The sequence below is a fragment of the Melanaphis sacchari genome, unplaced genomic scaffold (assembly GCF_002803265.2).
Source record: "Melanaphis sacchari strain LSU unplaced genomic scaffold, SCAv2.0 Contig27_pilon_pilon, whole genome shotgun sequence".
Lineage (NCBI taxonomy): Eukaryota > Metazoa > Arthropoda > Insecta > Hemiptera > Aphididae > Melanaphis > Melanaphis sacchari.
Genome location: NW_020271152.1, coordinates 815,311 through 820,944, shown reverse-complemented (window position 1 = coordinate 820,944; position 5,634 = coordinate 815,311). Strand labels below are relative to the sequence as shown.

The window sequence follows — 5,634 nt, the reverse complement described above, 5'->3', positions numbered from 1 at the left end:
TAAAAAATGTACAATGAATATCATATACATTATATGTGTATCGTAGACGATATTGTGTTTTCTTGAGTGTGCCAATATATGATAATAATATTATGACTAGGTGAGCTGACGATGTGGATGTACGTATGAAAATCTGTACTTTACAGAAACAGTTTTATAGTAAATGTCACGTAACGTGACACATTATATACACCTCTTATAATGATATTTTATCCGTCCGGTTGGTTTTATTTGAAACTTGGGTGCACTTATGATTGGTGTTTCGTGGAGCTTAGACGATTGCTGCTGCAATAGTGATTCACCGCATACATTTCAACCATTTCCAACGTTCCATTAAAATGCATCACATCATATTATATATTAATATATCGTAAATATAATGTTATATTGTATGAGTCACATGTTATTAAATCTCTAGAAAAATATTGAGAACATTGAGATTTTAATACTCAATATTTGTCACTATATGTGCTAAGAACATAATGGCGAATTGTTTTAAGAAAAAATGATATTTTTAAAATAATATAACGCGCGACATTTTTTTTAGAATTTGGTTTCTTTAGAATAAATATACATATTAAACAATATGACTCTAATTAGCAGTATTAATTTGTGAATAATAAAAATCATAATTTTTGTTGAGTATGATTTACTATTTTAATCAAATACTTATTATAATGCTAAGAATTCTGAATATGTAACAAATTTTGTACTAAATACATATTTTTGTACAGCACATTTGTGCAGAAATTATACTTAACAACTTCACCAAACAAAAAATACACGAGTATACACTTTGACAACAAACTTAACTGGATCCACTATACTCATAACACCAAACTTAAGCTAAACTCTTGTATTCGTTCTTTTAAATTTCTTCTCAACGCAAAATCAAAACTTAAACTCAACACTAAGCTAAACTTATACAAATCCTTCCTTAAACATATATGTATAAACGGCTTTGCGAAAAAATCAAATATAAACAAAATATAAACAACCTAAAAAAATATATATAACAAAAGCCCCATACTATTTTTCCAATCAATCTTTACTCTGACTTAAAAATGATTACAATTCCAGATACTGCTATCAAATCCTATTTCCGTTACTACAATTTTCCCTTTGACCATCCAAAAATCTAAGTTAAAAATCTTACTCAACCAATGTCCGGAAAACCATCTAAAAGATTAAAAAGAAGGTGTTGTCGCGACCTACTTCTTAAATTTAACCTTACAACCCATACCAGAAGTGTCGCCAGTGGGATGTTTCTCCACCATATTTTCTGGCAGTAACTGCCTTGTTATATAATCACTTAAGCTTATTATACAAAATATGTATAAATTATTCAATCCAAACAAAGCTAAAAAAAATCAAATATGCGTGTTGTAAAATGTCTTTTTTTATTAAAAAAATCAACATATTTTATTGTTTTATATTATGTTAGTAATATCAATAACAAAATAAAACTGTTTAATTTTGAGCTATTTTTACTTTATTGGTCATCATATTCAGAAATCTAAAGATTTACTTAGTTATACGTAGTCGTTACTTATTATAATTTAAATAAGAATAAAAAAAATTATTCATTAGGTATTCAGATATTTTGGTATTATTTCACGATTTTATCACATTTTCGTATGATTAAAATGCATACTATTTTTATATTTCAAGTATTTAAACTATGAAGTTATTTATTTCCCATAATTAAAATAATACATACAATAAATCCATACTTTAAAAACAATTTCATCTATTATAGCGTTATATTAAATAATTTTTTAATAAGAGTATAATAATATATAACAAAAATAAAAACATTTTAGAGAATACAATTTTGTTTAAAACAAATAATGAATTTAATTATTCTATAAGTGGTTGTCTATGAACAATGAACATATTTACTTAGCTAGAACTATTATTATACGAACCATTTGTAAAAGTAACTATTTAGTTAAGTTCACTGAAATTTCTAATTGTCACCAATTGCAATTTATTAAACTCGATGAAATTCACCAAATTATTAACTCGAGTCATATATTACCTATACATGCATATAAAACTTCACGATCGATCGTTATAATAGCATAACGCAATTATATTTATTATACTCACTAGTGAACTTCGATATATCAATACAGGACGCCATTTCCGTTCCGCTGCTGTTTATGTCAGTGCTATTTCGTAACTTCTGAAAAAGTTTCTAACACCAGTGATGCGGTTCGTCGTTATTAGGTCGTCCGGATTTAATGACGGCCGTTTTGAGGCAAATTGGCTTGAAAAGTTATTTTATTATTATTATCTACAAATATTTTATTTTGTTATTTTCGATGCACATTTTTCATCGACAAAACGACTTAAAAAGTATATAATATTATTGTTTAATGCACAAGAAGTATGATAACGAAGTTGAATGGAATGGTAGAGTAAAATATAATAAACAAAAAAAAAAAAAAACTGTTCACCGGGCTAGTCGTCTTCGCTTTCATCGTTGAACTCGTCACTTGTTGAAAAACTACATTGAAAGTTACGACAGCACGAAAGATCCGTGCATCCGTGTATCGGTGTGCTGTGTGACATTGGCCGTAGAAAAGTTTCGGTGACAACCGCCACTGAGGCTGGTGTCACCACCCCCGTTGGCTGACTGCAGCCGGAAGCGCTTTTGTCTACAATCTCAGAAGATCCAGATGGATTTGACACACTGTCTCGGTCATCGCACGCCACCACCGCTAACGAAACTTCTGGATCCCGTAGCTGGTTGGACACTGATAGATCGACTGCGAACGACGTTAACAATTCTGCCAGGTTCACCGAATTTGTCGCATTTTTTTTGGAAACACACCTGAGCTGTCTTTATGTCAGAAACATAGGTAAAAAGAAAACATAGTTATGAAGTTAAAATGACATATATATCATATAATTAATTATATTTAAATGCTGTATGTTAAATAAATGGAAATGGGGGCTGAGTCAGTTGACTAATGCAGTTTTAATGGTTTTAATGGGTTATGAAGACACATTTGCTGTGGTTTAGTAAATTAATAGTAAGTAGGTACAGTCACTTTTGTTTAATGGGAGAAATCGTTTAACATTTTAATATAATTGCAGTTCTTAATCTGTTTTTTTTTTTATGAAATATAATCATAGACTATAGATCACTTAATTCTGAAAGACTCTAGGAATGTGTTTATTATTTGTTATTATATATATATTTAAATATTTGTTACTTAATGTTTGAACCATTTTATCAATCGTTGTTTTAATTTAAATATATTTAACTTTATGTGTTTAAAAGATAGATCATTTAATATAACTTTTATTTCAAAAAAATTTAAAGAATTTTATTAGCTGCCAATAATCCTCATTGTCCTGAAAACCCATTTTTTTTCGCAGTTTCCTATCCATCACAATCATATCGTATAATATGTATTTAAATAACTATATTTACAATGAAATATTTTTAAAAAGAAAAAAACAAAGTATCATTTATTTAAGTATGGATATCCTAATAATATGTGAAAACGGTACTAACTCGACTTTAGACACCACTCCGTCGATCCACTTTTGATATTCTTCCGATTTTTTCCTGGCATAATCCAATTTCTCTGACAGCCTTTGTATTGTAGCCTTGTAATAGCACTCATTCTTTTTTATTTTTTCTATAGTCGACTTAAGGTGAATTTCTCTCTACGCTTGCATTATCAAAAGTCAGGTAAAAAACGGGTATTATCTATTTATACGTTTTATATGCGAAAAAAAAAATAAACTATATTTTTATTATATTCATTTTGAAAGTATTATATTGTACCGTTAAGTGTTTTTTTTTCGATCGCTGTCCTTCTATCATAAACTTGATAAATCTTTTTAAGCGATATTCTAATTCGTTAACGTATTCTTCATAAAATCTCAATTGTGATTCACATTTTTCGTTTAAATCATTTTGTCGTTTACTATAAAAAATAATAATTTATAATAATTATTGTTATTTATGTGTTTCGTTTTAAATCCAAAACTATTTAGTTATCTAAAAAAATGAACGTTATATTAGCGAAAAAAATATTCACTTAGTATTGTTTTCATTTGTTACATTTTGACACTCTTCATTATCTTCCATTTTTTGCTTTAGATTACTTGTCATTGTATCCATTTCATCGCAAAAACATGAAGGATCTTCAATAATATCTTTCGTCTATTTTATTTTTCCCAGTTATACACGTTACAATAATAATATCGTGTTAATATAATTTTAATACCTTTCTAATATTTAATAATACAATATTTTATTTTAAATTATAATCTATAATCTTTATATTATGTTGTAATATACTTTATATTTATCCTAGTAATTATTATGAATTTTATAAAAAGTCTAAGCAAAATAATAATAATAAACAATTATATTAGTGTCATCCTTTACATTTGATTTTGTGATATCTTCACCAATATTACCGCAATTTGTTATCAATCGTTGAACGTCATTGCATTTGTCAACCAATGAATATCTTGTAAGCATGTTCTCAATTGATTTTCGTATACATTCTATCTCTAAAACATCTAATAAATATAATTTTACAACACCACTTGATAAAAATGTGAACAATAATAAAATGTATTTGTTGAAAAATATATTATAAATTGTTTATACCTATTTCATTGTGATTTTTATTAACTAGCTCATCGATTGTGTGTTTTAATTCACGCGTGGACTTCAATAAATTTAAATAATCTAATTTTCTGTCCATAATAGTTTGTTTTAATGTAAAATTTTGTTTTTATTTTTTTTTTTTTTTTAAATTTTGTATGATAAAACAATTTTAATTTACAGTTAAAAAATGAATATAATATTTTAATATTTATAAAATAAATGAACCTATTATTATTAATTTCCATGGTGATATAAAAAAAAAAAAAAAAACTCATCTACTGTAAAATATAAAATATGAGGTGACTGGCAAATCATGGTTTTTTTTTTTTACGCTCGTACCATCACAGATACCACATACAGTTTTGTTTTATCTTTTTTTCCACTCCGACCGTGTTATTTCTAATAAATTACTTTCCTAGTCGAATTAACTACAAAGTTTGGGTTTTACATAAGAAGTTCATTGTTATTTATTTTTATTTCGCAGGTATACCGTTTAGAGTGTTAAAGATTAAATGTTCGCTCTTCAAGATGTGGGTGTATTAACATGGGTGGCTACTATTTGCGTCCCGCGGTAAAAATTTCTTCTGAATTGCGGCCCGAGTTTTTTTGGGTACATACAAGTTATAGCCCAAGTTTTTTTGGATTAATATGAAGTGCGGCCCAAAATTTAAAATAAGATTAATTTAAATATGTAAATTAAAATTAAAAAAGCCTAATTTTCCTTCACATTTTTATACAGACTTAGGACTGTCTGTAGCATCAGTAGATATTGGCAGGTAGATTAAAAATGGTATATATTTTTTAATTTTTAAAATGTTGACACTGGTACAACGTATATGATATTTTTTGAGATTAAAAATATTTTTTTACATTGAAATCTGATATTAAAATGATATTTATTTAAATTAAAAATGTTAGTATGATTTAGTAAAATTCGTAGGTATTATAGCACCGGTAAAAACTTGTATGATAGTATTTGTATAAATTCAAGT

At 27.0% G+C, this 5,634-nt stretch overlaps 1 pseudogene; it reads right to left on the bottom strand.

Annotated features, from left to right (window-relative positions):
• Nucleotides 1-827: 827 nt before the first annotated feature.
• Nucleotides 828-4,739, bottom strand: LOC112595520 (annotated as a pseudogene).
• Nucleotides 4,740-5,634: the final 895 nt, after the last annotated feature.